Source organism: Mauremys reevesii, linkage group 17 (genome assembly GCF_016161935.1).
Source record: "Mauremys reevesii isolate NIE-2019 linkage group 17, ASM1616193v1, whole genome shotgun sequence".
NCBI classification, from domain to species: domain Eukaryota; kingdom Metazoa; phylum Chordata; order Testudines; family Geoemydidae; genus Mauremys; species Mauremys reevesii.
Window position 1 is genome coordinate 10,008,119 of NC_052639.1, and position 25,938 is coordinate 10,034,056.

The window sequence follows — 25,938 nt, forward strand, 5'->3', positions numbered from 1 at the left end:
TAGCGGCAAGAGAAGTTAGAGGGAATCGTAAATACCTTCGGAATCCATGCGCTCAAGGCACCTAGTTGGGTAAATTCCAGTTTATTCCCCACCAGAAAGTTGGCATTGCTTGATCTTGGGCAGGTATGGGTGTCAAACATATACAGGTGGAGGAAGAAGGGAGCAGTACAGTAGACACTGATAAAGGGAAGGTAAGACTCTTAGTCTCAGGGTTTGGGCTTGAGCCCTAAACTGGGTGCTCTACGTACTCTGGTTTGGCTGCTTCATGAGGGCACAGAATTCACAACATAGGGAGCAGAGACAGGAGGCAGCTACAACCAAGAGCCCTGTTAGATTGTGTCAACATCCTATCAGGAGGTCTCAAAGGTCCATTCCCCTCAGGGGTTAAGAGCTGGAACCCCTGTGCTCAGGGTCACAACCTTAGCCCAACCAAAGGCACTGAAACAAACTCAAATGATGCTTCAGCTTCCTCCCTCAGCATCACGAGACCAACACAAAGAAAACTCCCGAGGAACGGGGCTCTGAGCATTGCCAGGTTGTGAGTTCCGTGCCCTCAGGAAGCAGCCAAAATGCTCGAACCCCCACCCGCTTCTCTTGGACTGCTGGCAACATGGTGTTTGCACAGGAGCCGCAAGCCCGTCTTTCCTGTCTTTGTCTATCCCGGCCCCTTCCCCCCAAATGCTTTCATCGGACGCTGGAGGGACCTAAGGACCTGCAGGTTCCCGCACCCACCTCCTAAAGCAAACAGTCCTTCCCTTCTCTGACATTCCTGGAGCCGCACATCCTTGGAAGAGTTTTACCCCAGGGGGTTCTGATTCCCTGCGAAAAGATGTGTCTGGTGGCCGGCGGGTTACTGTCTTCTCTGCCCCCTCTTTGGGCGCTGAGAAACAGCACCTCCTCCTGCTGGGAGAATCCTAAATTCCACCCTCCCACCCAGGTTTCTCTGAGCAGCTGCTAGATGATTTTCCCACTTCTCTGGTCTAGACACCAGCATCTAACTAGCCTTGGAACGGGCCCTGTTTGCTAGCTGGAGAGCGAAGGAACCAGGAAAGAAGGCAAATGTCAGGAAACGAATCTCAGCACGCAAAGAAACTTCCTTCGCTCTTCTTTTGCACTGTCTGTGCCTTTGCTAGCCCTTGAGGCCTAGCCCGACTAGCTCAGTCGGTAGAGCATGAGACTCTTAATCTCAGGGTCGTGGGTTCAAGCCCCACGTTGGGCGTTTCATCTTGCACTCTTCGACATCACTCTCCCTTAGAGTCTCAGAGCATAACGGAATCCACTCTTTGTCCTCTCAACCAGCTGAGGCGGTCTCGGACCTTTAGTACATCATGAAGACAAGACACATTGACAATTCCATGGTCCTAAGAGAGTTGAGTCTCTTCTAGCCCAGGCAAGAGAGGGAAAAAATAACCTTTCAGAAGCTGATTGCCCCCCTCCCCCTGAGCAGCCATCTAGAGCTTCTCTACTTATTTCTATATCTTCGCCAGCGCTCAGTAGTTGAGATAACTGCTTCTTTCTCAAATCCTCCACCAGCCCTCCTCATTGGGATGGAGATTGCTTAAGGCTGACGATTCCACCACATCTTATTCATCCCTCATACATTTCTGTAAGCCCATGGAGAGTAAAACAAGATAGCAACAAAACTGTTTTTTTTTTAAAAAAAAGACATGGCCTCAATGTATAACAATACTGGAAATTGTCTTAATATGTTTTCTGTTTCTTTTTCATATCAGTGCTAAAAATAGGAAGGGAACCGTAAGGAAACGAAGAGCTCAGAGCTTGTGTTAACCTCCTTTGAAGACAGACAGAATGGCCTCAGTTGGACAGAAAGTAGGCCTAGAAAGTTATGCCCAACCCCCCCAACTGTCATCTCCCTGGTGGTCTAGTGGTTAGGATTTGGCGCTTTCGCCGCCATGGCCGGGGGTTTGATTCCCGGTCAGGGAGTTATCCTCTTCAACAAAAGTCTACCTTGCCTTCCTCGCTTGGAGTTCAACCAGAAGAATGCAACTTCCTGGCCTCCTTCAGAATGCTCAGAAACTCTTTAGAGGCCATGGGGAAAGCAAAGCTTCCAACTACTACAATATGGCTATCTGCCCCTTAAAGCCCAGCCTCTGCACCCTTTTACACAAATACACTTACTTGTGCAAACAATTTAGTTTTTCCTTCTTACCGAGCCTAACCTAAATTAGAACAACATTGCACTTTGACCCAAGATCTTTTTCTTTTCTTTTCACTTTTCTTGGTGAAACCAAACCAAACCAAACAATCATTTTGGGTCCACCAAAATATTTCACTAAATATAATATTCATCCAAAAACCTTTCACCCAGCGCTATATACAAGTCTTTGGAAGTAACACCCCGGAGAAAGATCATTAAGCTTTTCCATTCCTAAGATCTAGCCGCTGAAGGCTTCTGAGCATGGGCTATGGGCCTTTCACCTCTAGGCCAGTGCTTACCCTCTTGCTCAGGTGGCTACTGATGAAAGGCAACGTGGTTTAGTGGCAGATCCATTTCAGCCTCCCCCTTCCAATGTCTACAGGAGGGTGTTTGTTTCGCAGTGCATCTAAGAATCAAATCAATTCTCTTGAAACCTCAACCTGGAATCAAGGTGATTGTAGGTCAAGGAAGGAAGGTTTTGTTCATCCTGTTCTAGTAAATGCTCAAAGTTGCGATGCTTCTTGGAGCTTCCAGACACATTGGCCAGAATTTTCAGAAGGTCTCACACCCACCGCTAGGGCCAGATTTGCAGAAGAACTAGGCTCCCAGTTAGGCACTAAAATCTTTAGCCAGATTGTCAAAAAGGCTCAACCTATTTTTCCAAAAGATGAGTTATTTTGGAAAAAAGCTTGTAAAGATTGTGGGTGCTGGTTACTTGTCTATGTGGCCCACACTGCTGGAGTTGGAGGTTCACCATTGTTTTCTCAGAATGCGGTGTCCGTAGTCTGCCTCAGTTCTGGTGTCCATCTTTTATTCTCCTAATAAATCAGCAGGGAGACTAAAACAACATCGGACTCACAGGGCTCCCGGAAACCTGCCAATTTGGCTCACGGTGAAGGTGTATACAAATCATCTGTGCTGTAGAAGGGCTCTGGGAGTTGAAAGAGTTGTGAATTTAACCCTCTAGGTTTCGGGCCTAATCTGAAACTGTTTCAAAACCAATTCCTTAAATAGACCATAGTTTGAAGCATCAGCAATAGGCATCTTACTGAATATATCCAGAGCTTTCCCAGCCAATTTGGCAACCAAAGTTGTCATCTTCCCTTTCCCGAATAAGCACTTTGTCTGTCCTCCGGGCAACACGCTTAAAAATCACTACCAGTGTCTCAAAGCAATCAGCTGTGCACATATCCTGCTCGACTACGCCACTGTGATGGGTTCGGTCACAGAGATCCCCTTGGGACTGAAATTACTTCGAGCCCGTTTTCCCTGCCAGCTTGGGACTCCAGAACCCTGCCTTGTTGAGCCAGACACCTAGCCTGCTGCAACACAGACCCAAGCTCTGGGCCACACTCCCAAAGCTGCAGACTTTAACTCAAAACAGCTCAGCACCTGTCTCCAGCACCCAGCTCCCAGTGGGATCCAAAACCCCAAATAAATCCCTTGTACTCTCTATAAAGCTTATACAGGGTAAATTCCTAAATTCTTCACCCTCTAGATCACTGATAGAGAGAGATGCACAGCTGTTTGCTCCCCCAGGGATTAATCACTTCCTCTGGGTTTATTAATAAACAAAAGTCATTTTTATTAAGGTTAAAAAGTTGGAGTGAAGTGATTTCAAGTAATAACAGACAGAACAAAGGAAGTCACCAAGCAAACTAAAACAAAACGCAAGCCTAAGCCTAATACATTAAGAAACTGATTCCAGGGAATAGCTCACCCTCAGAGGTGTTCCAATCAGCTTCTTTCACAGACTAGACTCCTGCCTAGTCTGGGCCCAATCCTTTCCCCTGCTTCGGTCTTTGTTACTTCCAGCAGACATCTTAGGTTTTCTCATGACTGGCAGGGTTTTCTCATGACTGGCAGCCCCTTTGTCCTGCTTCACCCCCTTTTATAGCTTTGGCATAAGGCAGGAATCTTTTGTCTCTCTGGGTCCTCACCCTTCCTTCTAAACGGAAAAATACCAGATTTAAGATGGATTCCACTATCGTGGTCTCTGTAAGACCCCCTAGTTTCCATTCTTCCTGGGTTGGCCCACACGTACACAGGAAGGTTTGCAGGTCAATAAACCATTTACAACCAATTGTCAATGGGAGCCGTCAAGGTTTTAAACCGCCATTAGTGGCCCACGCTTTGCACAATTACAATAGGACCTCAGAGTTAGACTTCATATTTCCAGCTTCAGAGACAAGAATGAGACATGCATACAAATGGAGGCATATATTCAGTAGGTTAGAACCTTTGTTATGATACCTTACAAGAGACCTTTGCATCAAGCATATTCCACTTACATCATACTCACACTTATAAGCATCTTTTCATACAACGTATGGAGTGCAACGTCACCGGGTGCCCTACCTACCCTGCTTTCGCTGCTTCCTGATGGCACAGAATTGACAACAAAGAGCCAGGCTAGGAGGCTTCTAAAACCGAGAGAGCTGTTCTATCGCGTCCACATCCTCTCAGGAGGTGTCAAACCCCCTCTCTCCGTTTCCATCCCCCAAATCCTATCAGCTCAATGAGTTTTGTCCCTGGAAGAGCCTCGAGGGAGGCAGAAGAAGCGGAGAGGATTGCGTTGGGGGTAACTAAAACAGAGACGAGTTGTTCCTCTTGGGATTTTGGTGTGTTTCCCTGGTGATCCTGACGGAGGAACGGGAAGCATAATTCCATTTTTTTTCAATGCCTCGGATTGGGTTCAGCTGGTGAACTCTCTGCTCTTGTTCTCACAGGGGAATGGAGACTGGACCGGTTTCCCAATTTGGACAGAAAGTGGCTTGCCAAAGCCGAGGAGAGCCTGCTTCCTGCCTGCACCGAGTTGACAAACTGGGAAGCCAAAGCTGATAGACCCGTGACGAAGTCAGAGTGCTATCCGCTCACATGGAGGGGGAGCACAAGCCCTCCCTGGGTTTCTCTGCCCAAATTATAATCAGTTGAGTGATTTTCCTGGATGAGCCTCTAGGTAGGCAGAAGAAGAAGTGAAGAGGGTTGCGATGGGGTAAATGAAAACCGAGGACTCTTCCTCTTGAGATGTCTTTGTCTTGCTCTTGTGATTCTGATGGATGAACCTAAAGCGTCATTTGAGCGTGTTTCAGTGCTTTTCCTCAGGCTCAGGTTGTGATGCTGAGCACAGGGGTTCCTTCACTCGCTCTGCTTGGACCCTCTGTAATGGGGAACGGACCAGCTTTCGAAAGAGCCTAGTGGAGCTGAACGAAAACAGCAGTAAACATCCAGGTTCACCCTAGATTAATCTTTTGTCCCCAATTTTCTTGGGGAAACAAAACAAAAACAAGGTTTTCTTAAGAACTCAACACCCATTCAGGCTCCAAACTCTTTTGCAAGATTTCCAGAAGGGCTCAACACCCTGAGTGCTGAGCTAGTTTGGGAAAAAAACCCAAACAAGGCCGGTACCGATTGTGAGTGCTGGCTGCTTGACTCTGTGGCCCACCGTGCTGGAGTTTGAGGTTCTCATTAAGCTAAGTGTCTCTATTCTGCCTCTGTCCTAGTGTCCATCTAATAAGTGAGGGGGGGAGATTAGAACACCTCAGAAGGCACAGGGTTGTAGGAAACCTGAAACTTTAGATGAGGGTGATGGTGTCTAAAACCAGATGTGATGTAGGTGTTGAACGAGAGATGCTGTCTTGGCCTTCTTGAGCGGCTCATACAATATTGAAGAAAAGGAGGGTTGAGAGAGCTGCTTTGTTCCAGCGTCAGGATGGCCGAGTGGTCTAAGGCGCCAGACTCAAGGCTCTGTCTTTCCCACAACTGGGGCTTCTGGTCTCCTGCAGGAGGCGTGGGTTCAAATCCCACTCCTGACACAGCCTCTTGATTCCACCTCAAGAGGTGGCCTGGTTTCAATTGCCCTTGTAACATATTGGAAGAGCCCTTGTTTAGGAGCTTTCTTAGAGTAGCGGCAAGAGAAGTTAGAGGGAATCGTAAATACCTTCGGAATCCATGCGCTCAAGGCACCTAGTTGGGTAAATTCCAGTTTATTCCCACCAGAAAGTTGGCATTGCTTGATCTTGGGCAGGTATGGGTGTCAAACATATACAGGTGGAGGAAGAAGGGAGCAGTACAGTAGACACTGATAAAGGGAAGGTAAGACTCTTAGTCTCAGGGTTTGGGCTTGAGCCCTAAACTGGGTGCTCTACGTACTCTGGTTTGGCTGCTTCATGAGGGCACAGAATTCACAACATAGGAGCAGAGACAGGAGGCAGCTACAACCAAGAGCCCTGTTAGATTGTGTCAACATCCTATCAGGAGGTCTCAAAGGTCCATTCCCTCAGGGGTTAAGAGCTGGAACCCCTGTGCTCAGGGTCACAACCTTAGCCCAACCAAAGGCACTGAAACAAACTCAAATGATGCTTCAGCTTCCTCCTCAGCATCACGAGACCAACACAAAGAAAACTCCCGAGGAACGGGGCTCTGAGCATTGCCAGGTTGTGAGTTCCGTGCCCTCAGGAAGCAGCCAAAATGCTCGAACCCCACCCGCTTCTCTTGGACTGCTGGCAACATGGTGTTTGCACAGGAGCCGCAAGCCCGTCTTTCCTGTCTTTGTCTATCCCGGCCCTTCCCCAAATGCTTTCATCGGACGCTGGAGGGACCTAAGGACCTGCAGGTTCCCGCACCCACCTCCTAAAGCAAACAGTCCTTCCCTTCTCTGACATTCCTGGAGCCGCACATCCTTGGAAGAGTTTTACCCCAGGGGGTTCTGATTCCCTGCGAAAGATGTGTCTGGTGGCCGGCGGGTTACTGTCTTCTCTGCCCCTCTTTGGGCGCTGAGAAACAGCACCTCCTCCTGCTGGGAGAATCCTAAATTCCACCCTCCCACCCAGGTTTCTCTGAGCAGCTGCTAGATGATTTTCCCACTTCTCTGGTCTAGACACCATCATCTAACTAGCCTTGGAACGGGCCCTGTTTGCTAGCTGGAGAGCGAAGGAACCAGGAAAGAAGGCAAATGTCAGGAAACGAATCTCAGCACGCAAAGAAACTTCCTTCGCTCTTCTTTGCACTGTCTGTGCCTTTGCTAGCCCTTGAGGCCTAGCCCGTCTAGCTCAGTCGGTAGAGCGTTAGGCTCTTAACTTAATGGTCGTGGGTTCAAGCCCCACGGTGGGCGTTTCATCTTGCACTCTTCGACATCACTCTCCCTTAGAGTCTCAGAGCATAACGGAATCCACTCTTTGTCCTCTCAACCAGCTGAGGCGGTCTCGGACCTTTAGTACATCATGAAGACAAGACACATTGACAATTCCATGGTCCTAAGAGAGTTGAGTCTCTTCTAGCCCAGGCAAGAGAGGGAAAAATAACCTTTCAGAAGCTGATTGCCCCCCTCCCCCTGAGCAGCCATCTAGAGCTTCTCTACTTATTTCTATATCTTCGCCAGCGCTCAGTAGTTGAGATAACTGCTTCTTTCTCAAATCCTCCACCAGCCCTCCTCATTGGGATGGAGATTGCTTAAGGCTGACGATTCCACCACATCTTATTCATCCCTCATACATTTCTGTAAGCCCATGGAGAGTAAAACAAGATAGCAACAAAACTGTTTTTTTTTTAAAAAAAAGACATGGCCTCAATGTATAACAATACTGGAAATTGTCTTAATATGTTTTCTGTTTCTTTTTCATATCAGTGCTAAAAATAGGAAGGGAACCGTAAGGAAACGAAGAGCTCAGAGCTTGTGTTAACCTCCTTTGAAGACGAACGAATGGCCTCAGTTGGACAGAAAGTAGGCCTAGAAAGTTATGCCCAACCCCCCAACTGTCATCTCCCTGGTGGTCTAGTGGTTAGGATTTGGCGCTTTCACCGCCACGGCCCGGGTTCGATTCCCGGTCAGGGAGTTATTCTCTTCAACAAAAGTCTACCTTGCCTTCCTCGCTTGGAGTTCAACCAGAAGAATGCAACTTCCTGGCCTCCTTCAGAATGCTCAGAAACTCTTTAGAGGCCATGGGGAAAGCAAAGCTTCCAACTACTACAATATGGCTATCTGCCCCTTAAAGCCCAGCCTCTGCACCCTTTTACACAAATACACTTACTTGTGCAAACAATTTAGTTTTTCCTTCTTACCGAGCCTAACCTAAATTAGAACAACATTGCACTTTGACCCAAGATCTTTTTCTTTTCTTTTCACTTTTCTTGGTGAAACCAAACCAAACCAAACAATCATTTTGGGTCCACCAAAATATTTCACTAAATATAATATTCATCCAAAAACCTTTCACCCAGCGCTATATACAAGTCTTTGGAAGTAACACCCCGGAGAAAGATCATTAAGCTTTTCCATTCCTAAGATCTAGCCGCTGAAGGCTTCTGAGCATGGGCTATGGGCCTTTCACCTCTAGGCCAGTGCTTACCCTCTTGCTCAGGTGGCTACTGATGAAAGGCAACGTGGTTTAGTGGCAGATCCATTTCACCCTCCCTTCCAATGTCTACAGGAGGGTGTTTGTTTCTGCAGTGCATCTAAGAATCAAATCAATTCTCTTGAAACCTCAACCTGGAATCAAGGTGATTGTAGGTCAAGGAAGGAAGGTTTTGTTCATCCTGTTCTAGTAAATGCTCAAAGTTGCGATGCTTCTGGAGCTTCCAGACACATTGGCCAGAATTTTCAGAAGGTCTCACACCCACCGCTAGGGCCAGATTTGCAGAAGAACTAGGCTCCCAGTTAGGCACTAAAATCTTTAGCCAGATTGTCAAAAGGCTCAACCTATGTTTCCAAAAGATGAGTTATTTTGGAAAAAAGCTTGTAAAGATTGTGGGTGCTGGTTACTTGTCTATGTGGCCCACACTGCTGGAGTTGGAGGTTCACCATTGTTTTCTCAGAATGCGGTGTCCGTAGTCTGCCTCAGTTCTGGTGTCCATCTTTTATTCTCCTAATAAATCAGCAGGGAGACTAAAACAACATCGGACTCACAGGGCTCCGGAAACCTGCCAATTTGGCTCACGGTGAAGGTGTATACAAATCATCTGTGCTGTAGAAGGGCTCTGGGAGTTGAAAGAGTTGTGAATTTAACCCTCTAGGTTTCGGGCCTAATCTGAAACTGTTTCAAAACCAATTCCTTAAATAGACCATAGTTTGAAGCATCAGCAATAGGCATCTTACTGAATATATCCAGAGCTTTCCCAGCCAATTTGGCAACCAAAGTTGTCATCTTCCCTTTCCCGAATAAGCACTTTGTCTGTCCTCCGGGCAACACGCTTAAAAATCACTACCAGTGTCTCAAAGCAATCAGCTGTGCACATATCCTGCTCGACTACGCCACTGTGATGGGTTCGGTCACAGAGATCCCCTTGGGACTGAAATTACTCTGAGCCCGTTTTCCTGCCAGCTTGGGACTCCAGAACCCTGCCTTGTTGAGCCAGACACCCTAGCCTGCTGCAACACAGACCCAAGCTCTGGGCCACACTCCCAAAGCTGCAGACTTTAACTCAAAACAGCTCAGCACCTGTCTCCAGCACCCAGCTCCCAGTGGGATCCAAAACCCCAAATAAATCCCTTGTACTCTATAAAGCTTATAAAGGGTATATTACTAAATTCTTCTCCCTCTAGATCACTGATAGAGAGAGATGCACAGCTGTTTGCTCCCCAGGATTAATCACTTCCTCTGGGTTTATTAATAAACAAAAGTCATTTTTATTAAGGTTAAAAGTTGGAGTGAAGTGATTTCAAGTAATAACAGACAGAACAAAGGAAGTCACCAAGCAAACTAAAACAAAACACGCAAGCCTAAGCCTAATACATTAAGAAACTGATTCCAGGGAATAGCTCACCCTCAGAGGTGTTCCAATCAGCTTCTTTCACAGACTAGACTCCTGCCTAGTCTGGGCCCAACTTTCCCCTGCTTCGGTCTTTGTTACTTCCAGCAGACATCTTAGGTTTTCTCATGACTGGCAGGGGTTTTCTCATGACTGGCAGCCCCTTTGTCCTGCTTCACCCCCTTTATAGCTTTGGCATAAGGCGGGAATCTTTTGTCTCTCTGGGTCCTCACCCTTCCTTCTAAACGGAAAAATACCAGATTTAAGATGGATTCCACTATCGTGGTCTCTGTAAGACCCCCTAGTTTCCATTCTTCCTGGGTTGGCCCACACGTACACAGGAAGGTTTGCAGGTCAATAAACCATTTACAACCAATTGTCAATGGGAGCCGTCAAGGTTTTAAACCGCCATTAGTGGCCCACGCTTGCACAATTACAATAGGACCTCAGAGTTAGACTTCATATTTCCAGCTTCAGAGACAAGAATGAGACATGCATACAAATGGAGGCATATATTCAGTAGGTTAGAACCTTTGTTATGATACCTTACAAGAGACCTTTTGCATCAAGCATATTCCACTTACATCATACTCACACTTATAAGCATCTTTTCATACAACGTATGGAGTGCAACGTCACTGGTGCCCTACCTACCCTGCTTTCGCTGCTTCCTGATGGCACAGAATTGACAACAAAAGAGCCAGGCTAGGAGGCTTCTAAAACCGAGAGAGCTGTTCTATCGCGTCCACATCCTCTCAGGAGGTGTCAAACCCCTCTCTCCGTTTCCATCCCCCACATCCTATCAGCTCAATGAGTTTTGTCCCTGGAAGAGCCTCGAGGGAGGCAGAAGAAGCGGAGAGGATTGCGTTGGGGGTAACTAAAACAGAGACGAGTTGTTCCTCTTGGGATTTTGGTGTGTTTCTGGTGATCCTGACGGAGGAACGGGAAGCATAATTCCATTTTTTTTCAATGCCTCGGATTGGGTTCAGCTGGTGAACTCTCTGCTCTTGTTCTCACAGGGGAATGGAGACTGGACCGGTTTCCCAATTTGGACAGAAAGTGGCTTGCCAAAGCCGAGGAGAGCCTGCTTCCTGCCTGCACCGAGTTGACAAACTGGGGAAGCCAAAGCTGATAGACCCCGTAGACGAAGTCAGAGTGCTATCCGCTCACATGGAGGGGGAGCACAAGCCCTCCCTGGGTTTCTCTGCCCAAATTATAATCAGTTGAGTGATTTTCCTGGATGAGCCTCTAGGTAGGCAGAAGAAGAAGTGAAGAGGGTTGCGATGGGGTAAATGAAAACCGAGGACTCTTCCTCTTGAGATGTCTTTGTCTTGCTCTTGTGATTCTGATGGATGAACCTAAAGCGTCATTTGAGCGTGTTTCAGTGCTTTTCCTCGGGCTCAGGTTGTGATGCTGAGCACAGGGGTTCCTTCACTCGCTCTGCTTGGACCCTCTGTAATGGGGAACGGACCAGCTTTCGAAAGAGCCTAGTGGAGCTGAACGAAAACAGCAGTAAACATCCAGGTTCACCCTAGATTAATCTTTTGTCCCCAATTTTCTTGGGGAAACAAAACAAAAACAAGGTTTTCTTAAGAACTCAACACCCATTCAGGCTCCAAACTCTTTTGCAAGATTTCCAGAAGGGCTCAACACCCTGAGTGCTGAGCTAGTTTGGGAAAAAAACCCAAACAAGGCCGGTACCGATTGTGAGTGCTGGCTGCTTGACTCTGTGGCCCACCGTGCTGGAGTTTGAGGTTCTCATTAAGCTAAGTGTCTCTATTCTGCCTCTGTCCTAGTGTCCATCTAATAAGTGAGGGGGGGAGATTAGAACACCTCAGAAGGCACAGGGTTGTAGGAAACCTGAAACTTTAGATGAGGGTGATGGTGTCTAAAAACCAGATGTGATGTAGGTGTTGAACGAGAGATGCTGTCTTGGCCTTCTTGAGCGGCTCATACAATATTGAAGAAAAGGAGGGTTGAGAGAGCTGCGTTTGTTCCAGCGTCAGGATGGCCGAGTGGTCTAAGGCGCCAGACTCAAGGCTCTGTCTTTCCCACAACTGGGGCTTCTGGTCTCCTGCAGGAGGCGTGGGTTCAAATCCCACTCCTGACACAGCCTTCTGATTCCACCTCAAGAGGTGGCCTGGTTTCAATTGCCCTTGTAACATATTGGAAGAGCCCTTGTTTAGGAGCTTTCTTAGAGTAGCGGCAAGAGAAGTTAGAGGGAATCGTAAATACCTTCGAATCCATGCGCTCAAGGCACCTAGTTGGGTAAATTCCAGTTTATTCCCACCAGAAAGTTGGCATTGCTTGATCTTGGGCAGGTATGGGTGTCAAACATATACAGGTGGAGGAAGAAGGGAGCAGTACAGTAGACACTGATAAAGGGAAGGTAAGACTCTTAGTCTCAGGGTTTGGGCTTGAGCCCTAAACTGGGTGCTCTACGTACTCTGGTTTGGCTGCTTCATGAGGGCACAGAATTCACAACATAGGAGCAGAGACAGGAGGCAGCTACAACCAAGAGCCCTGTTAGATTGTGTCAACATCCTATCAGGAGGTCTCAAAGGTCCATTCCCCTCAGGGGTTAAGAGCTGGAACCCCTGTGCTCAGGGTCACAACCTTAGCCCAACCAAAGGCACTGAAACAAACTCAAATGATGCTTCAGCTTCCTCCCTCAGCATCACGAGACCAACACAAAGAAAACTCCCGAGGAACGGGGCTCTGAGCATTGCCAGGTTGTGAGTTCCGTGCCCTCAGGAAGCAGCCAAAATGCTCGAACCCCCACCCGCTTCTCTTGGACTGCTGGCAACATGGTGTTTGCACAGGAGCCGCAAGCCCGTCTTTCCTGTCTTTGTCTATCCCGGCCCCTTCCCCCCAAATGCTTTCATCGGACGCTGGAGGGACCTAAGGACCTGCAGGTTCCCGCACCCACCTCCTAAAGCAAACAGTCCTTCCCTTCTCTGACATTCCTGGAGCCGCACATCCTTGGAAGAGTTTTACCCCAGGGGGTTCTGATTCCCTGCGAAAAGATGTGTCTGGTGGCCGGCGGGTTACTGTCTTCTCTGCCCCCTCTTTGGGCGCTGAGAAACAGCACCTCCTCCTGCTGGGAGAATCCTAAATTCCACCCTCCCACCCAGGTTTCTCTGAGCAGCTGCTAGATGATTTTCCCACTTCTCTGGTCTAGACACCAGCATCTAACTAGCCTTGGAACGGGCCCTGTTTGCTAGCTGGAGAGCGAAGGAACCAGGAAAGAAGGCAAATGTCAGGAAACGAATCTCAGCACGCAAAGAAACTTCCTTCGCTCTTCTTTTGCACTGTCTGTGCCTTTGCTAGCCCTTGAGGCCTAGCCCGACTAGCTCAGTCGGTAGAGCATGAGACTCTTAATCTCAGGGTCGTGGGTTCAAGCCCCACGTTGGGCGTTTCATCTTGCACTCTTCGACATCACTCTCTCCCTTAGAGTCTCAGAGCATAACGGAATCCACTCTTTGTCCTCTCAACCAGCTGAGGCGGTCTCGGACCTTTAGTACATCATGAAGACAAGACACATTGACAATTCCATGGTCCTAAGAGAGTTGAGTCTCTTCTAGCCCAGGCAAGAGAGGGAAAAAATAACCTTTCAGAAGCTGATTGCCCCCCTCCCCCTGAGCAGCCATCTAGAGCTTCTCTACTTATTTCTATATCTTCGCCAGCGCTCAGTAGTTGAGATAACTGCTTCTTTCTCAAATCCTCCACCAGCCCTCCTCATTGGGATGGAGATTGCTTAAGGCTGACGATTCCACCACATCTTATTCATCCTCATACATTTCTGTAAGCCCATGGAGAGTAAAACAAGATAGCAACAAAACTATTTTTTTAAAAAAAAAGACATGGCCTCAATGTATAACAATACTGGAAATTGTCTTAATATGTTTTCTGTTTCTTTTTCATATCAGTGCTAAAAATAGGAAGGGAACCGTAAGGAAACGAAGAGCTCAGAGCTTGTGTTAACCTCCTTTGAAGACGAACGAATGGCCTCAGTTGGACAGAAAGTAGGCCTAGAAAGTTATGCCCAACCCCCCAACTGTCATCTCCTGGTGGTCTAGTGGTTAGGATTTGGCGCTTTCACCGCCACGGCCCGGGTTCGATTCCCGGTCAGGAGTTATCCTCTTCAACAAAAGTCTACCTTGCCTTCCTCGCTTGGAGTTCAACCAGAAGAATGCAACTTCCTGGCCTCCTTCAGAATGCTCAGAAACTCTTTAGAGGCCATGGGGAAAGCAAAGCTTCCAACTACTACAATATGGCTATCTGCCCCTTAAAGCCCAGCCTCTGCACCCTTTTACACAAATACACTTACTTGTGCAAACAATTTAGTTTTTCCTTCTTACTGAGCCTAACCTAAATTAGAACAACATTGCACTTTGACCCAAGATCTTTTCTTTTCTTTTCACTTTTCTTGGTGAAACCAAACTAAACTAAACAATCATTTTGGGTCCACCAAAATATTTCACTAAATATAATATTCATCCAAAACCTTTCACCCAGCGCTATATACAAGTCTTTGGAAGTAACACCCCGGAGAAAGATCATTAAGCTTTTCCATTCCTAAGATCTAGCCGCTGAAGGCTTCTGAGCATGGGCTATGGGCCTTTCACCTCTAGGCCAGTGCTTACCCTCTTGCTCAGGTGGCTACTGATGAAAGGCAACGTGGTTTAGTGGCAGATCCATTTCAGCCTCCCCCTTCCAATGTCTACAGGAGGGTGTTTGTTTTGCAGTGCATCTAAGAATCAAATCAATTCTCTTGAAACCTCAACCTGGAATCAAGGTGATTGTAGGTCAAGGAAGGAAGGTTTTGTTCATCCTGTTCTAGTAAATGCTCAAAGTTGCGATGCTTCTTGGAGCTTCCAGACACATTGGCCAGAATTTTCAGAAGGTCTCACACCCACCGCTAGGGCCAGATTTGCAGAAGAACTAGGCTCCCAGTTAGGCACTAAAATCTTTAGCCAGATTGTCAAAAAGGCTCAACCTATTTTTCCAAAAGATGAGTTATTTTGGAAAAAGCTTGTAAAGATTGTGGGTGCTGGTTACTTGTCTATGTGGCCCACACTGCTGGAGTTGGAGGTTCACCATTGTTTTCTCAGAATGCGGTGTCCGTAGTCTGCCTCAGTTCTGGTGTCCATCTTTTATTCTCCTAATAAATCAGCAGGGAGACTAAAACAACATCGGACTCACAGGGCTCCTGAAACCTGCCAATTTGGCTCACGGTGAAGGTGTATACAAATCATCTGTGCTGTAGAAGGGCTCTGGGAGTTGAAAGAGTTGTGAATTTAACCTCTAGGTTTCGGGCATAATCTGAAACTGTTTCAAAACCAATTCCTTAAATAGACCATAGTTTGAAGCATCAGCAATAGGCATCTTACTGAATATATCCAGAGCTTTCCCAGCCAATTTGGCAACCAAAGTTGTCATCTTCCCTTTCCCGAATAAGCACTTTGTCTGTCCTCCGCAACACGCTTAAAAATCACTACCAGTGTCTCAAAGCAATCAGCTGTGCACATATCCTGCTCGACTACGCCACTGTGATGGGTTCGGTCACAGAGATCCCCTTGGGACTGAAATTACTTCCGAGCCCGTTTTCCCTGCCAGCTTGGGACTCCAGAACCCTGCCTTGTTGAGCCAGACACCCTAGCCTGCTGCAACACAGACCCAGGCTCTGGGCCACACTCCCAAAGCTGCAGACTTTAACTCAAAACAGCTCAGCACCTGTCTCCAGCACCCAGCTCCCAGTGGGATCCAAAACCCCAAATAAATCCCTTGTACTCTCTATAAAGCTTATACAGGGTAAATTCCTAAATTCTTCACCCTCTAGATCACTGATAGAGAGAGATGCACAGCTGTTTGCTCCCCCAGGGATTAATCACTTACTCTGGGTTTATTAATAAACAAAAGTTATTTTTATTAAGTATAAAAAGTAGGAGTTAAGTGATTTCAAGTAATAACAGACAGAACAAAGGAAGTCACCAAGCAAACTAAAACAAAACACGCAAGCCTAAGCCTAATACATTAAGAAACTGATTCCAGGGAATAGCTCACCCTCAGAGGTGTTCCAATCAGCTTCTTTCACAGACTAGACTCCTTCCTAGTCTGGGCCCAATCCTTTCCCCTGCTTCGGTCTTTGTTACTTCCAGCAGACATCTTAGGTGGTTAGCAGGGGTTTTCTCATGACTGGCAGCCCCTTTGTCCTGCTTTACCCTCTTTTATAGCTTTGGCATAAGGCTGGAATCTTTTGTCTCTCAGGGTCCTCACCTTTCCTTCTAAATGGAAAAATACCAGATTTAAGATGGATTCCAGTAACGTGGTCTCTGTAAGACCCCCTAGTTTCCATTCTTCCTGGGTTGGCCCACACGTACACAGGAAGGTTTGCAGGTCAATAAACCATTTACAACCAATTGTCAATGGGAGCCGTCAAGGTTTTAAACCGCCATTAGTGGCCCACGCTTTGCACAATTACAATAGGACCTCAGAGTTAGACTTCATATTTCCAGCTTCAGAGACAAGAATGAGACATGCATACAAATGGAGGCATATATTCAGTAGGTTAGAACCTTTGTTATGATACCTTACAAGAGACCTTTTGCATCAAGCATATTCCACTTACATCATACTCACACTTATAAGCATCTTTTCATACAACGTATGGAGTGCAACGTCACTGGTGCCCTACCTACCCTGCTTTCGCTGCTTCCTGATGGCACAGAATTGACAACAAAAGAGCCAGGCTAGGAGGCTTCTAAAACCGAGAGAGCTGTTCTATCGCGTCCACATCCTCTCAGGAGGTGTCAAACCCCTCTCTCCGTTTCCATCCCCAAATCCTATCAGCTCAATGAGTTTTGTCCTGGAAGAGCCTCGAGGAGGCAGAAGAAGCGGAGAGGATTGCGTTGGGGGTAACTAAAACAGAGACGAGTTGTTCCTCTTGGGATTTTGGTGTGTTTCCCTGGTGATCCTGACGGAGGAACGGGAAGCATAATTCCATTTTTTTTCAATGCCTCGGATTGGGTTCAGCTGGTGAACTCTCTGCTCTTGTTCTCACAGGGGAATGGAGACTGGACCGGTTTCCCAATTTGGACAGAAAGTGGCTTGCCAAAGCCGAGGAGAGCCTGCTTCCTGCCTGCACCGAGTTGACAAACTGGGGAAGCCAAAGCTGATAGACCCCGTAGACGAAGTCAGAGTGCTATCCGCTCACATGGAGGGGGAGCACAAGCCCTCCCTGGGTTTCTCTGCCCAAATTATAATCAGTTGAGTGATTTTCCTGGATGAGCCTCTAGGTAGGCAGAAGAAGAAGTGAAGAGGGTTGCGATGGGGTAAATGAAAACCGAGGACTCTTCCTCTTGAGATGTCTTTGTCTTGCTCTTGTGATTCTGATGGATGAACCTAAAGCGTCATTTGAGCGTGTTTCAGTGCTTTTCCTCGGCTCAGGTTGTGATGCTGAGCACAGGGGTTCCTTCACTCGCTCTGCTTGGACCCTCTGTAATGGGGAACGGACCAGCTTTCGAAAGAGCCTAGTGGAGCTGAACGAAAACAGCAGTAAACATCCAGGTTCACCCTAGATTAATCTTTTGTCCCCAATTTTCTTGGGGAAACAAAACAAAAACAAGGTTTTCTTAAGAACTCAACACCCATTCAGGCTCCAAACTCTTTTGCAAGATTTCCAGAAGGGCTCAACACCCTGAGTGCTGAGCTAGTTTGGGAAAAACCCAAACAAGGCCGGTACCGATTGTGAGTGCTGGCTGCTTGACTCTGTGGCCCACCGTGCTGGAGTTTGAGGTTCTCATTAAGCTAAGTGTCTCTATTCTGCCTCTGTCCTAGTGTCCATCTAATAAGTGAGGGGGGGAGATTAGAACACCTCAGAAGGCACAGGGTTGTAGGAAACCTGAAACTTTAGATGAGGGTGATGGTGTCTAAAACCAGATGTGATGTAGGTGTTGAACGAGAGATGCTGTCTTGGCCTTCTTGAGCGGCTCATACAATATTGAAGAAAAGGAGGGTTGAGAGAGCTGCGTTTGTTCCAGCGTCAGGATGGCCGAGTGGTCTAAGGCGCCAGACTCAAGGCTCTGTCTTTCCCACAACTGGGGCTTCTGGTCTCCTGCAGGAGGCGTGGGTTCAAATCCCACTCCTGACACAGCCTCTTGATTCCACCTCAAGAGGTGGCCTGGTTTCAATTGCCCTTGTAACATATTGGAAGAGCCCTTGTTTAGGAGCTTTCTTAGAGTAGCGGCAAGAGAAGTTAGAGGGAATCGTAAATACCTTCGGAATCCATGCGCTCAAGGCACCTAGTTGGGTAAATTCAGTTTATTCCCACCAGAAAGTTGGCATTGCTTGATCTTGGGCAGGTATGGGTGTCAAACATATACAGGTGGAGGAAGAAGGGAGCAGTACAGTAGACACTGATAAAGGGAAGGTAAGACTCTTAGTCTCAGGGTTTGGGCTTGAGCCCTAAACTGGGTGCTCTACGTACTCTGGTTTGGCTGCTTCATGAGGGCACAGAATTCACAACATAGGGAGCAGAGACAGGAGGCAGCTACAACCAAGAGCCCTGTTAGATTGTGTCAACATCCTATCAGGAGGTCTCAAAGGTCCATTCCCCTCAGGGGTTAAGAGCTGGAACCCCTGTGCTCAGGGTCACAACCTTAGCCCAACCAAAGGCACTGAAACAAACTCAAATGATGCTCAGCTTCCCCCCTCAGCATCACAAGACAACACAAAAAAAACTCCCGAGGAACGGGCTCTGAGCATTGCCAGGTTGTGAGTTCCGTGCCCTCAGGAAGCAGCCAAAATGCTCGAAACCCCCACCCGCTTTCTCTTGGACTGCTGGCAACATGGTGTTTGGAGCACAAGCCGTCTTTTCTGTCTTTGTCTATCCCCCCCTTCCCCAAATGCTTTCATCGGACGCTGGGAGGACCTAAGGACCTGCAGGTTCCGCACCCACCTCCTAAAGCAAACAGTCCTTCCCTTCTCTGACATTCCTGGAGCCGCACATCCTTGGAAGAGTTTTACCCCAGGGGTTCTGATTCCCTGCGAAAGATGTGTCTGGTGGGCGGGTTACTGTCTTCTCTGCCCCCTCTTTGGGCGCTGAGAAACAGCACCTCCTCCTGCTGGGAGAATCCTAAATTCCACCCTCCCACCCAGGTTTCTCTGAGCAGCTGCTAGATGATTTTCCCACTTCTCTGGTCTAGACACCAGCTGATCGCAGCGGCCCAGGAGCCGGCCAACAGGGCGGCTAACAGGGGAGTTTTGAGTGGGAGTTCCCATTGGAGGAGCCAGGTATTTTGTGTTTGCGTCTGTCTTTGGGGTGCTTGTGTCTCTCTCTGTCGGGGCAGACTGCTGAGCCCTGATTAGGGGGCGGAGCTAGGCGGAGGAGGGGGCCTATAAAGCGGCCGCCCAGCCAGGCAGCGGCACAGCTGATCGCAGCGCCCAGGAGCCGGCCAACAGGGCGGCTAACAGGGAGTTTTGAGTGGGAGTTCCCATTGGAGGAGCCAGGTATTTTGTGTTTGCGTCTGTCTTTGGGGTGCTTGTGTCTCTCTCTGTCGGGGCAGACTGCTGAGCCCTGATTAGGGGGCGGAGCTAGGCGGAGGAGGGGGCCTATAAGGGCGGCCGCCCAGCCCGGCCGCGGCACCGCTGATCGCAGCGGCCCAGGAGCCGGCCAACAGGGCGGCTAACAGGGAGTTTTGAGTGGGAGTTCCCATTGGAGGAGCCAGGTATTTTGTGTTTGCGTCTGTCTTTGGGGTGCTTGTGTCTCTCTCTGTCGGGGCAGACTGCTGAGCCCTGATTAGGGGGCGGAGCTAGGCGGAGGAGGGGGCCTATAAAAGCGGCCGCCCAGCCAGGCAGCGGCACAGCTGATCGCAGCGGCCCAGGAGCCGGCCAACAGGGCGGCTAACAGGGGAGTTTTGAGTGGGAGTTCCCATTGGAGGAGCCAGGTATTTTGTGTTTGCGTCTGTCTTTGGGGTGCTTGTGTCTCTCTCTGTCGGGGCAGACTGCTGAGCCCTGATTAGGGGGCGGAGCTAGGCGGAGGAGGGGGCCTATAAAGCCAGGCAGCGGCACAGCTGATCGCAGCGGCCCAGGAGCCGGCCAACAGGGCGGCTAACGGGAGTTTTGAGTGGGAGTTCCCATTGGAGGAGCCAGGTATTTTGTGTTTGCGTCTGTCTTTGGGGTGCTTGTGTCTCTCTCTGTCGGGGCAGACTGCTGAGCCCTGATTAGGGGGCGGAGCTAGGCGGAGGAGGGGGCCTATAACAGCGGCCGCCCAGCCAGGCAGCGGCACAGCTGATCGCAGCGGCCCAGGAGCCGGCCAACAGGGCGGCTAACAGGGGAGTTTTGAGTGGGAGTTCCCATTGGAGGAGCCAGGTATTTTGTGTTTGCGTCTGTCTTTGGGGTGCTTGTGTCTCTCTCTGTCGGGGCAGACTGCTGAGCCCTGATTAGGGGGCGGAGCTAGGCGGAGGAGGGGGCCTATAAAGCGGCCGCCCAGCCAGGCAGCGGCACAGCTGATCGCAGCGCCCAGGAGCCGGCCAACAGGGCGGCTAACAGGGGAGTTTTGAGTGGGAGTTCCCATTGGAGGAGCCAGGTATTTTGTGTTTGCGTCTGTCTGTGTGGTGCTTGTGTCTCTCTGTCGGGGCAGACTGCTGAGCCCTGATTAGGGGGCGGAGCTAGGCGGAGGAGGGGGCCTATAAAAGCGGCCGCCCAGCCAGGCAGCGGCACAGCTGATCGCAGCGGCCCAGGAGCCGGCCAACAGGGCGGCTAACAGGGAGTTTTGAGTGGGAGTTCCCATTGGAGGAGCCAGGTATTTTGTGTTTGCGTCTGTCTTTGGGGTGCTTGTGTCTCTCTCTGTCGGGGCAGACTGCTGAGCCCTGATTAGGGGGCGGAGCTAGGCGGAGGAGGGGGCCTATAAGCGGCCGCCCAGCCAGGCAGCGGCACAGCTGATCGCAGGCCCAGGAGCCGGCCAACAGGGCGGCTAACAGGAGTTTTGAGTGGGAGTTCCCATTGGAGGAGCCAGGTATTTTGTGTTTGCGTCTGTCTTTGGGGTGCTTGTGTCTCTCTCTGTCGGGGCAGACTGCTGAGCCCTGATTAGGGGGCGGAGCTAGGCGGAGGAGGGGGCCTATAAAGCGGCCGCCCAGCCAGGCAGCGGCACAGCTGATCGCAGCGGCCCAGGAGCCGGCCAACAGGGCGGCTAACAGGGGAGTTTTGAGTGGGAGTTCCCATTGGAGGAGCCAGGTATTTTGTGTTTGCGTCTGTCTTTGGGGTGCTTGTGTCTCTCTCTGTCGGGGCAGACTGCTGAGCCCTGATTAGGGGGCGGAGCTAGGCGGAGGAGGGGGCCTATAAAGCGGCCGCCCAGCCAGGCAGCGGCACAGCTGATCGCAGCGGCCCAGGAGCCGGCCAACAGGGCGGCTAACAGGGAGTTTTGAGTGGGAGTTCCCATTGGAGGAGCCAGGTATTTTGTGTTTGCGTCTGTCTTTGGGGTGCTTGTGTCTCTCTCTGTCGGGGCAGACTGCTGAGCCCTGATTAGGGGGCGGAGCTAGGCGGAGGAGGGGGCCTATAAAGCGGCCGCCCAGCCAGGCAGCGGCACAGCTGATCGCAGCGCCCAGGAGCCGGCCAACAGGGCGGCTAACAGGGAGTTTTGAGTGGGAGTTCCCATTGGAGGAGCCAGGTATTTTGTGTTTGCGTCTGTCTTTGGGGTGCTTGTGTCTCTCTCTGTCGGGGCAGACTGCTGAGCCCTGATTAGGGGGCGGAGCTAGGCGGAGGAGGGGGCCTATAAAGCGGCCGCCCAGCCAGGCAGCGGCACAGCTGATCGCAGCGCCCAGGAGCCGGCCAACAGGGCGGCTAACAGGGAGTATTGAGTGGGAGTTCCCATTGGAGGAGCCAGGTATTTTGTGTTTGCGTCTGTCTTTGGGGTGCTTGTGTCTCTCTCTGTCGGGGCAGACTGCTGAGCCCTGATTAGGGGGCGGAGCTAGGCGGAGGAGGGGGCCTATAAGCGGCCGCCCAGCCAGGCAGCGGCACAGCTGATCGCAGCGGCCCAGGAGCCGGCCAACAGGGCGGCTAACAGGAGTTTTGAGTGGGAGTTCCCATTGGAGGAGCCAGGTATTTTGTGTTTGCGTCTGTCTTTGGGGTGCTTGTGTCTCTCTCTGTCGGGGCAGACTGCTGAGCCCTGATTAGGGGGCGGAGCTAGGCGGAGGAGGGCCTATAAAAGCGGCCGCCCAGCCAGGCAGCGGCACAGCTGATCGCAGCGCCCAGGAGCCGGCCAACAGGGCGGCTAACAGGGGAGTTTTGAGTGGGAGTTCCCATTGGAGGAGCCAGGTATTTTGTGTTTGCGTCTGTCTTTGGGGTGCTTGTGTCTCTCTCTGTCGGGGCAGACTGCTGAGCCCTGATTAGGGGGCGGAGCTAGGCGGAGGAGGGGGCCTATAAAGCGGCCGCCCAGCCAGGCAGCGGCACAGCTGATCGCAGCGGCCCAGGAGCCGGCCAACAGGGCGGCTAACAGGGGAGTTTTGAGTGGGAGTTCCCATTGGAGGAGCCAGGTATTTTGTGTTTGCGTCTGTCTTTGGGGTGCTTGTGTCTCTCTCTGTCGGGGCAGACTGCTGAGCCCTGATTAGGGGGCGGAGCTAGGCGGAGGAGGGCCTATAAAGCGGCCGCCCAGCCAGGCAGCGGCACAGCTGATCGCAGCGGCCCAGGAGCCGGCCAACAGGGCGGCTAACAGGGGAGTTTTGAGTGGGAGTTCCCATTGGAGGAGCCAGGTATTTTGTGTTTGCGTCTGTCTTTGGGGTGCTTGTGTCTCTCTCTGTCGGGGCAGACTGCTGAGCCCTGATTAGGGGGCGGAGCTAGGCGGAGGGGGCCTATAAAAGCGGCCGCCCAGCCAGGCAGCGGCACAGCTGATCGCAGCGGCCCAGGAGCCGGCCAACAGGGCGGCTAACAGGGGAGTTTTGAGTGGGAGTTCCCATTGGAGGAGCCAGGTATTTTGTGTTTGCGTCTGTCTTTGGGGTGCTTGTGTCTCTCTCTGTCGGGGCAGACTGCTGAGCCCTGATTAGGGGGCGGAGCTAGGCGGAGGAGGGGGCCTATAACAGCGGCCGCCCAGCCAGGCAGCGGCACAGCTGATCGCAGCGGCCCAGGAGCCGGCCAACAGGGCGGCTAACAGGGGAGTTTGAGTGGGAGTTCCCATTGGAGGAGCCAGGTATTTTGTGTTTGCGTCTGTCTTTGGGGTGCTTGTGTCTCTCTCTGTCGGGGCAGACTGCTGAGCCCTGATTAGGGGGCGGAGCTAGGCGGAGGAGGGGGCCTATAAAAGCGGCCGCCCAGCCAGGCAGCGGCACAGCTGATCGCAGCGGCCCAGGAGCCGGCCAACAGGGCGGCTAACAGGGAGTTTTGAGTGGGAGTTCCCATTGGAGGAGCCAGGTATTTTGTGTTTGCGTCTGTCTTTGGGGTGCTTGTGTCTCTCTCTGTCGGGGCAGACTGCTGAGCCCTGATTAGGGGGCGGAGCTAGGCGGAGGAGGGGGCCTATACAAGCGGCCGCCCAGCCAGGCAGCGGCACAGCTGATCGCAGCGGCCCAGGAGCCGGCCAACAGGGCGGCTAACAGGGGAGTTTTGAGTGGGAGTTCCCATTGGAGGAGCCAGGTATTTTGTGTTTGCGTCTGTCTTTGGGGTGCTTGTGTCTCTCTCTGTCGGGGCAGACTGCTGAGCCCTGATTAGGGGGCGGAGCTAGGCGGAGGAGGGGGCCTATAAAGCGGCCGCCCAGCCAGGCAGCGGCACAGCTGATCGCAGCGGCCCAGGAGCCGGCCAACAGGGCGGCTAACGGGTGTTTTGAGTGGGAGTTCCCATTGGAGGAGCCAGGTATTTTGTGTTTGCGTCTGTCTTTGGGGTGCTTGTGTCTCTCTCTGTCGGGGCAGACTGCTGAGCCCTGATTAGGGGGCGGAGCTAGGCGGAGGAGGGGGCCTATAAAAGCAGCCGCCCAGCCAGGCAGCGGCACAGCTGATCGCAGCGGCCCAGGAGCCGGCCAACAGGGCGGCTAACAGGGAGTTTTGAGTGGGAGTTCCCATTGGAGGAGCCAGGTATTTTGTGTTTGCGTCTGTCTTTGGGGTGCTTGTGTCTCTCTGTCGGGGCAGACTGCTGAGCCCTGATTAGGGGCGGAGCTAGGCGGAGGAGGGGGCCTATAAAGCGGCCGCCCAGCCAGGCAGCGGCACAGCTGATCGCAGCGGCCCAGGAGCCGGCCAACAGGGCGGCTAACAGGGGAGTTTTGAGTGGGAGTTCCCATTGGAGGAGCCAGGTATTTTGTGTTTGCGTCTGTCTTTGGGGTGCTTGTGTCTCTCTCTGTCGGGGCAGACTGCTGAGCCCTGATTAGGGGGCGGAGCTAGGCGGAGGAGGGGCCTATAAGCGGCCGCCCAGCCAGGCAGCGGCACAGCTGATCGCAGCGGCCCAGGAGCCGGCCAACAGGGCGGCTAACAGGGAGTTTTGAGTGGGAGTTCCCATTGGAGGAGCCAGGTATTTTGTGTTTGCGTCTGTCTTTGGGGTGCTTGTGTCTCTCTGTCGGGGCAGACTGCTGAGCCCTGATTAGGGGCGGAGCTAGGCGGAGGAGGGGGCCTATAAAGCGGCCGCCCAGCCAGGCAGCGGCACAGCTGATCGCAGCGGCCCAGGAGCCGGCCAACAGGGCGTCTAACAGGGTAGTTTTGAGAGGTAGTTCCCATTGGAGGAGCCAGGTATTTTGTGTTTGCGTCTGTCTTTGGGGTGCTTGTGTCTCTCTCTGTCGGGGCAGACTGCTGAGCCCTGATTAGGGGGCGGAGCTAGGCGGAGGAGGGGGACTATCAAAGAGGCCGCCCAGCCACGCCGCGGCACAGCTGATCGCAGAGGCCCAGGAGCCGGCCAACAGGGAGGCTAACAGGAGTTTTGAGTGGGAGTTCCCATTGGAGGAGCCAGGTATTTTGTGTTTGCGTCTGTCTTTGGGGTGCTTGTGTCTCTCTCTGTCGGGGCAGACTGCTGAGCCCTGATTAGGGGGCGGAGCTAGGCGGAGGAGGGGCCTATAAAGCGGCCGCCCAGCCAGGCAGCGGCACAGCTGATCGCAGCGGCCCAGGAGCCGGCCAACAGGGCGGCTAACAGGGGAGTTTTGAGTGGGAGTTCCCATTGGAGGAGCCAGGTATTTTGTGTTTGCGTCTGTCTTTGGGGTGCTTGTGTCTCTCTCTGTCGGGGCAGACTGCTGAGCCCTGATTAGGGGGCGGAGCTAGGCGGAGGAGGGCCTATAAAGCGGCCGCCCAGCCAGGCAGCGGCACAGCTGATCGCAGCGGCCCAGGAGCCGGCCAACAGGGCGGCTAACAGGAGTTTTGAGTGGGAGTTCCCATTGGAGGAGCCAGGTATTTTGTGTTTGCGTCTGTCTTTGGGGTGCTTGTGTCTCTCTCTGTCGGGGCAGACTGCTGAGCCCTGATTAGGGGGCGGAGCTAGGCGGAGGAGGGGGCCTATAAAGCGGCCGCCCAGCCAGGCAGCGGCACAGCTGATCGCAGCGGCCCAGGAGCCGGCCAACAGGGCGGCTAACAGGAGTTTTGAGTGGGAGTTCCCATTGGAGGAGCCAGGTATTTTGTGTTTGCGTCTGTCTTTGGGGTGCTTGTGTCTCTCTGTCGGGGCAGACTGCTGAGCCCTGATTAGGGGCGGAGCTAGGCGGAGGAGGGCCTATAAAAGCGGCCGCCCAGCCAGGCAGCGGCACAGCTGATCGCAGCGGCCCAGGAGCCGGCCAACAGGGCGGCTAACAGGGAGTTTTGAGTGGGAGTTCCCATTGGAGGAGCCAGGTATTTTGTGTTTGCGTCTGTCTTTGGGGTGCTTGTGTCTCTCTCTGTCGGGGCAGACTGCTGAGCCCTGATTAGGGGGCGGAGCTAGGCGGAGGAGGGCCTATAAAGCGGCCGCCCAGCCAGGCAGCGGCACAGCTGATCGCAGCGGCCCAGGAGCCGGCCAACAGGGCGGCTAACAGAGTTTTGAGTGGGAGTTACCATTGGAGGAGCCAGGTATTTTGTGTTTGCGTCTGTCTTTGGGGTGCTTGTGTCTCTATC

At 51.5% G+C, this 25,938-nt stretch overlaps 8 non-coding genes across 8 annotated transcripts; all 8 read left to right on the plus strand.

The window, feature by feature from the left end:
• Positions 1-1,146: 1,146 nt before the first annotated feature.
• On the plus strand, positions 1,147-1,219 carry TRNAK-CUU. Its single transcript has one exon. It is a non-coding gene; the product is annotated as a tRNA-Lys (tRNA).
• Positions 1,220-5,864: 4,645 nt separating this feature from the next.
• Positions 5,865-5,973, plus strand: TRNAL-CAA. The gene is made up of 2 exons: positions 5,865-5,902; positions 5,928-5,973. It is a non-coding gene; the product is annotated as a tRNA-Leu (tRNA).
• Positions 5,974-7,198: 1,225 nt separating this feature from the next.
• Positions 7,199-7,271, plus strand: TRNAK-CUU. Its single transcript has one exon. It is a non-coding gene; the product is annotated as a tRNA-Lys (tRNA).
• Positions 7,272-7,920: 649 nt separating this feature from the next.
• Positions 7,921-7,992, plus strand: TRNAE-UUC. The gene has a single exon. It is a non-coding gene; the product is annotated as a tRNA-Glu (tRNA).
• A 3,913-nt stretch (positions 7,993-11,905) lies between these two features.
• On the plus strand, positions 11,906-12,014 carry TRNAL-CAA. The gene is made up of 2 exons: positions 11,906-11,943; positions 11,969-12,014. It is a non-coding gene; the product is annotated as a tRNA-Leu (tRNA).
• Positions 12,015-13,247: 1,233 nt separating this feature from the next.
• Positions 13,248-13,320, plus strand: TRNAK-CUU. The gene has a single exon. It is a non-coding gene; the product is annotated as a tRNA-Lys (tRNA).
• Positions 13,321-13,968: 648 nt separating this feature from the next.
• TRNAE-UUC lies at positions 13,969-14,040 on the plus strand. The gene has a single exon. It is a non-coding gene; the product is annotated as a tRNA-Glu (tRNA).
• Positions 14,041-17,947: 3,907 nt separating this feature from the next.
• TRNAL-CAA lies at positions 17,948-18,056 on the plus strand. The gene is made up of 2 exons: positions 17,948-17,985; positions 18,011-18,056. It is a non-coding gene; the product is annotated as a tRNA-Leu (tRNA).
• Positions 18,057-25,938: the final 7,882 nt, after the last annotated feature.